Source organism: Sander lucioperca, chromosome 19, assembly GCF_008315115.2.
Source record: "Sander lucioperca isolate FBNREF2018 chromosome 19, SLUC_FBN_1.2, whole genome shotgun sequence".
In the NCBI taxonomy this organism is placed as follows: Eukaryota; Metazoa; Chordata; class Actinopteri; order Perciformes; family Percidae; genus Sander; species Sander lucioperca.
In genome coordinates this window covers 17,792,388-17,800,170 of record NC_050191.1, presented here as the reverse complement: position 1 = coordinate 17,800,170, position 7,783 = coordinate 17,792,388, and the positions used below count along the sequence as shown (strand labels likewise).

General features: G+C 38.3%; 1 long non-coding RNA gene across 1 annotated transcript in view; it reads left to right on the top strand.

The window, feature by feature from the left end:
* LOC116066113 overlaps positions 1-6,737 on the top strand; it is a 24,341-nt gene extending 17,604 nt beyond the window's left edge. Inside the window, exons 2-3 of the long non-coding RNA XR_004895963.1 lie at positions 5,053-5,108; positions 6,535-6,737. This is a non-coding gene — a long non-coding RNA (uncharacterized LOC116066113). The remainder of the gene's footprint in view (positions 1-5,052; positions 5,109-6,534) is intronic.
* The last annotated feature ends 1,046 nt before the right edge of the window (positions 6,738-7,783 follow it).

The following is a 7,783-nucleotide window of genomic DNA, read 5'->3' as shown; positions in this document are numbered from 1 at the left end:
CTAATGTGAGACGAAACTGCCTGCGAGCTTCTCCTGTACTATACGGTAATTCCTCTACTATGCGACAGTAAGTCGCGTGGCTATGACACAAACGTTAGCCTATTTTTACAAAAACGTCTGCTACGGAGCCATAACGTGAGGTACAAGGTAATGGAGCCTTTTATACATTGTCGTGTTTCTTTAGAAATAAACAATGGACAAATAGTCTTTAAACGCTTCAGATGTAAAGTTATTTGCTGTCAAAGTGGCGCCAAAATGAATGGCAGTCAATGGAATGCTAACGGGAGGTGATGGCTTATTAGCATCAAAATGGCGCCATAGGAGGTTCGCAGTCCGAGGAGAAGCTTACCCCCTTGGTGTTTAGCTAGCTAGCATGTACAGTCTTTTCACTTACAGCATTAAACTTCGGTCAAGTGAGCATTTTGGTCTTGTGGGTAAGAATGCATGTGTGCCTGCATGCATGCATGCATGCTTGTATAAGTCCACCACTAAATACAGAATAAGAGCTTACAGGGTCTAACAGGCTCCTGGCAGCTAAAAGGCTGTTAAATTCCCCTTTATCCCAGTTTACCCTCTGCCTCAGTACAGGGGAAGTTACTGAGTTATTATCATATAATACCACACAGCAATTAGCCCTGGCTTTTGTCTTGGCCTTTTTGTATTCCTTTCAAAACATCAGTCATCACACAAAAATGCAAAGTGATGCAACAGATATCCTTTTTAGAGAAATACAGGCTGATGATGCATCGCATACTGTGTAGTTGGTTGTTGGGGGCTTTCCCTTCACTCATTGCTGGAAGCAAAACTAAAGTTAATCACAAGCTAAAATGAAGCTAATGATCAGAAAATAGCAAAAGGATACAATAGAGAACAAAGTTAATGTAAATGCTCTATCCTTATTTCTATCAGAATAAAAAAAGTAATATCGTAATGGTTCCAGGTACAGTATAAAATATTAACTATGTGAAACAATGTGATTCTAAATATACAAAAAAAGATGAATAAGGGAAGAAAGCAGATATGTAAGTTTTTAAATAGGCACATGTTCTCACTTTAGTACATTTAAGAAAAAAGGGCCTTTTTGAACACACAATATGAAACACTATTAATATTGAAGCTTCTGGTTAGAGTTATACCAAGTTCAAGTTCAGGTCATTTATTTGCCATTCCAACTATAAAAATTACATTTGAAAAGATTTTTTTTTCCGGGCCAGGGTATAAATTATAAGTACAGTATAGTTATCATGCTAAATGTGAAAAATACTGTCATAACACAATTTAAAGCACCCTCAGACGGGTTTTCTGAGCCTGTTATATGAACAAATTCATACACTTCTAGTCTTTTGGCACAAGTGTTAAATCCTTCCTGTGACTCCATTTCCTACAGTTTTGGCCACCATTGCTCTCTTGAGATGACGTAAAATGCTTTGCTGGTTTAAAACTAATATTGTTGTATGGGATTTGCAAGGAAATTAGGGTTTTGCTTGAAGCCTACAGGGCCCTTCGGCAAGCTGTTCCTAGTGAAAAGTGATCTGATGAGGCTCCGATCATCTTTATAATGAACTCGTTTTTGTTATTTTTTCGGTAAAGAATAGATTGCTAGTTTATAAAGAGACATATAAGAATGTTTCTATTGATTAAAATGGCATTATAAATCAGAACACAATTGATTTTAAACCAAATTCTTTGCTGAATATGTCGACAAAATAGAAGTGAATATAGATACGTGGTGTCAGCGTTCAGAGTCACTAGTGGTTATATTGCTCATTTGCTTCTAAAACCAAGCATTATGGAGTGGCTGCTACTTGCGCAGAGTCCTGGTGTCTGTTTTCGCAACAGCACAAGAAAAACACAGTGCTGCCATGATCTCTCACTCTACTCTCCACATCAATCCCCAGTGTGGATTGCTGATGCCTTTTTCTCCCCATATGACTCTTATTAGTTTGACATGAAAACACGGCTTCATCTTTATTCTCATGGTCGAGAGCCATTCTCACACTGTGATTTTCATCTTCCCATCTGTAGTCTTTGCTGCCTCAAATCAGTCCCTGACCAGCTGGCCACAAAAATACTTATTTGCTTTTCGATGTACAGTAGAGAGGTTTTGCACACCCTGAAGTTCAAAAAACGTTTGATAGTTAGTGTGACTCCTGGATTAGTTTTTTGCCTATCATTGCAACAGTAAATGGATATTTTCGAGATAAATTACATGCAAACCATTGCCCTTTTCTTTTAGGTCAGTATTCCAATTACATTACTATCAATGAAGAAATTCCATAATGCATTTGTGTCTCATAGTACCACCATTAAACTGCAGTTCTTTTGAAGTCTTTGTTGTATTGGGAGCTGCTCAAGGAGCCATTGGGAGGGCGGTTTCTGTATAAGGTGTCCTTGCACTGTCAACACTTTAAGAAATCAAAGCCTCCTCATGCCTTCCTGTGTGAAAACGCCCAAATGTTTTCAATTTCCCAGCGAGTGTTGGACTTTTGACTCTTTTTCACAATACTTTTCACACAAAAAAAAACCCTAATGTAGAAGTCTCATGCGGTATGTTTAAGCCTGCAGAGCTGCTGACATGTGCACCAGCTTAAGCTTTCACAGCTAACGTCATCGCTGGTAATTTTTTAGCAGCAGGGGTGAAAGACCACTGTGGTGAGCATCTCTGTGGTGTGTTATCTGCCGGTAATTGAAGGCTGATGTTTTGTCGTTGAAAATATATAAAATTATTAAGGACAGCAAAAATGTTTTTCTTGTATTATTTAAAAAAAAAAGTGGTTGCTCGTTTAAGGAGTTAAGGTACTCTGTTGGTTTTTAGTTTGTATAAATGAATGCTGAGTTTAAGTCCAGGATTTCCTTTGTGATGAAGTGTATTTTGGTTTAACCTACATCCTTTACATTTGTTTGTGATTTCAAACATTTCTAGAATTGCTTTTTACTAATACAATTTTAATATATTTAATATACACTTCCCTGACAGAAAAATTAGAGTAGCATGGATGACAATAATGCCTTGGTGTGGTGTTTTAAATAAAAAAGTCCACTGCAGACAACAGGATTGCATTGCAATGGTTAGTGTGTAAATTCCTCCCTAAGTCCTTAGTAACTTCTAGCTGGTCTCAAATCACAAAACCTCAGTGGCTAAGCTGAATATCAACCTTAACTGCCAATCCTTTGTTAATGTAGGCATGACTTGTTTGTTGTATTTACTGTATATATGAAAAATTGGATCATGCAACAAGGCATGCCTGCTTGCTTCTTTCGGGGAATGATTGTAAAGATTTACAAAGAATATGTTTACGGCATTTACTATCTAACTGAGACGTTTTCAGACCAATTGGCGGGGATTTGATATGGACAAAATACACATGGCGATACCCTGGTTAGAGCAAATTACGTTTTAAAGGGATACTTCACCGATTTAGCATTAAGCTTTGTATCAGTAGAAACACGGTAGTATTTTTGAATGACCGTGCTTCCCTCCCTCATGTCCCCCTGAGACCAGAGATCTCTGTATTGTGGGTCTGGAAAAAAAGCCTCTGATGACGCAAAAGTCGTCGTTTTCCGTCATCAGAGGCATTTTTGCCCAGAGGCAATGGACTACAGCCAGTAGTAGGAGCTACTTCCGCATGTTTTAAACCCGCCCACAGGGGGTTGGACTGTCGTCTTTCTCCGAAAATTTCCGAACCAAAACGAGCGTCAGCCATCTTGAATTTTTGCTACTCCCTTCTCAGCAGAAAACTTTTAGATAGATAGATAGATAGATAGATAGATAGATAGATAGATTTATTCATCCCAAAGGAAATTTTAGAACAATTATGTGCATTCAAACTACCGCACACGTGTACCACTGGGATACATTGGTACAGATTGGAGAATATGCAGGACACTTTATTACAGACGGAATACTCGACACAGCTTCGCCCGCCTGCTATGGAGACCAGCGGTGTTGCTCAATGCCTCTGGCCGGTAAAGGGACATCATCAGCGGGGAACGTTGAACGAGTGTGCCAGTGGAAAGCTAACGCTATCCGGCCACCTGTTTCATCAATCCTGCTTGCAAGTGTCCGCTCATTAGACAACAAACTGGACTACATCCAACTTCAATGAAACTCCCAACGCAAGTTCAGAGACTGCTGTGTTTTTGTTGTTGTGGAAACATTGCTGAACAACAGTGTAGCAGACCAAAGAATTTGACTATCCAGCTACCAGGCCGGCTGCTCTGTCGCCGGGTAAGACTAGTGGAGGAGGGCTGTGTTAACACGGACTGGTGCTTGTATCCAACTAACTGCTAACTGCTGGTGGAGTTTGTGACTGTTAAATGCCGACCGTTCTGATTCCACGCAAATTTACGGCTGTGTTTATACTCTGTTTACAGCTCACCAAGCGCTAATGCTAGTAGCTATGTGTTAGCTGAACTTTATGGAGCCTATAATGTGTGTGCACTAAATGTTGCCTGTTTCGTATGTCGTTTTTATATAATGTGGTTTTTATATATTTTGATTGTGTAACCACTTGAGCCACTGTGAAACGTTTCGTGTATATGGTTGAAATGACAATAAAACACACTTGAGTTGAATGCTGCCTCACTGTCTGTCTGTAAACGGTAGGCGTGGCTTGGGAGTAGACTCTAAAGCAGCGAAGCAAGTGCATTCTGGGATTTGGTGTCTTTCATCCACATGAGCCAAAAACACATTTTCTGGCTTTTCTCGGCCTAGAAGCCACCAATTTCTAAAAACAATTCACATTTCTACTACATAAGTGACCCAATTTAAAGATATGTTCATCTTTCCACCGGTGAAATATCCCTTTAACCATGTATCCAGCTAATTTAAATAGCTCACAAGACTGTATTGTGTGAACAATTAATTTCATTTAATATTGTATGTGGCATTTGTCTTTAACAGGGTGCAAATGTTCAACCAAAACAAGTTCCTTCCCGAGTCCATTTTGCAGAGCCACCGTCGCTACGTCTGGAGCTTAGCGCCGCCCAAGATGATTGTGATTGGTTTAAAGAAATGCAAACAACCCAGGCCGTTTTTTTTCTCCTATCCAGGAGTGTATGTGTAGAGGGGCCAGACCGTACTCTGCAGCGCTGTGGAGATAGGTCTGGTAAGCGAGACTAATATGTGTAACCAGGTGGTAAAAGCATAAATATATACAGGAAATCAAGAAACATTCCTTGTGTGCTACTGAAGCTCGTTATCCATGAGTTATGTAGCAAACTGTTTGTTGATTTGATTTCAGATTTTTGCTGTTTTGTATGTAGCAGTATGGACACATTTTGTTTCATTTATAAAGTGAAATAGCGCTTATAAGTTTGATAGGTTAGCACAAGTAGACCTACTAGTGACTTTACAGGGCAGTGTTATGTTTCTCCTCCCTAGTAGGGCAACTGCCGTGCTGTATGTGTGCTGGAATAGTAGCCTACTGGGTTTCATTCTTGTTTATTTTTGTTAATTGAAAACATTTTCTCCAGTAAAAGCCAAGCGTTATCTTACTTTTATTTCATAGATAAGAAACATATAGCAGAAAAGACCATATAGACCCCACAAAATAGCCGTGTGTGTGATTCCTGGCTTCATATGCATACATGTAGAAATGTCTTTCAAAGTTAGTAGTGCTGTTTACAATGAGGTGGATATGTTGTTGTTATATTTGTGGTAAATTGTGTTTTTTATGGAATGTAATTTAAAAATACTCCCACTTTACATCATCATAATTTCAAAGTTTTGGGTAAGATATGTCGACAATGTCCCATCACCTCTTTTACCTCTCACTGTCATGTGCTTGCAAACATTAGCTTTGTCAGTTTGAGCATTTAGCTGTAGCAGTTACACGGGGCAGTTACTGAGTGTGAATATCCACTAACAGCTAATCCCTACATAATAACTTTTCTTTTTATTGTGTGACCCATCTTATGTAAGTGATGCATATATTCACGCTAGTCAGAGAATGAATCGGTATATCTTTTTATGAGGGATTTCTTTCTGTATGATTATTAAGCATTGGTGCAAAAGTCTAGAATACAATATTTGTGCATTCTTTCGAGAGAAAAAAAATCTGGATATGTATTGTAGATGTTTAGTAAAGTAAAAAGAATGTCCACCTTCAAATTCCACTGAATTTATTCTGGAATTGTTTCTGCATGACATTCTGTCATCTGTATTTGTCCAGTAATCTGAGCTTTAAATGTTCCCAAAAATAGAAAGTATGTCTCTAATAAATGTTATCACAAACACTTTTATTTACCAATTTAATACTCAAACATACAGCTTTAGTGATGGTAGCCTGCTTAATTGTGTGTTCTTTTGTGCACATGCACATTTCAAGAGCCAGTGAAACGTCTGAATCTTGTGGTTTTGCCTCATGCACTCAATTTATTAGCTTAGCATGAATGGTGTGATCTACCCACATCTACTGCACACTTTAATTTGAAACCGGCGTCTTCACAAGGACCACATGGCCGTGTGACTGCTGTGCGATATGTGTTAAAGCTGAAACTGACCATTTGAAGTTTCCTGTATATCTGTACCAGATGGGGCCGTGCCAGGCAATGCAGACTTCATGGCTGTCGACTTCACTTGCATGTGATTGGCAAGTCAGACATTTCGGAATGATGGATGTGTTTTCCCTGCTGACGCTTTATTTGACACAACTGTTAAAAAAAAAAAAGACTGAATACAGCCCTACAGTGTCAGGCAGAATCTCTCTGGTGTATATGATACTTCACTACACTTCACTTTTGGGAGATAGTATAGAGAATGTAGTTTTTCCTTCTGTTTGTTGGCTGATGTTGTCACCTCTAACCTTGATTTAAAAAAAAAAGTGGTCAAAGAGAGCAGCAATGGATGTATGGAGCATCTATAACAATTCCAAATTTTGCTGTACAATTGTCTCAGAAATTATTGCGATTAACAATTTAATTGTCATTTTTAATCAAATTTAAAAAAGTATGTATTTATTTATTACTTTTTCAAACTAATTAAAGTTTTGAATGAATGCCAGGATACATCTTTTGTTATATATCACTGTTTTGTGTACACAGCCTATGAAGTAAAATACGCCTCTTTATTATCATAAGACATTGCATTTTTTGCTTAAATTAACATAAAATTGACATTACACATTAATCATTAATCCCCATCAATACAAAACAAAGAATTAATTATAAGAAAAACAAAAAAATTCTCTGGCTTGAGACGGCTACAGCCCAGTATGTTTGGAGTTGCTATGGCAACAAGTGACAGCTGCCGCTAGCATAGCTTTAGCTCAACAGTCCGACCAATAATCCCTTATATAATTACAATTTGGCACATCTAAACAAAATCAACATCAACATATGCCTTAGGACCTTAGCAAATGTTGGCAAACAAGTTGTTATTTACAGATTAGAAAAATAAGAGCCCAAATTCCCAGGGAACTACGGTAGCATAATGTTAATGAATGACGGCCATTCACCACTACAGTGTTGTCATTTACGGTAACTTTACTAATTTAACAAAGCACACTAGTAGATTAAACACAACAGGCAGACTATCTGCATTACTAAAGCATATATAAAGGTGGTTCGGTGGATTTTTAACGTTCAAATGCCGACTTGACTTGCAACTGTTGGTGGGGCGTCCTCTGGTAGGAATCCATAGGATCATAGGATAGCTAACGCTACTGTTGGGTGACGCTACGCAGGTATTGGAAACGTGTTTGATGGATGCAAATAAAAGTGTGCCCCATCTCATTAAAAAAAATGCTCTAATGCTTTAATTGCCATTAAACAAAAAAACGCC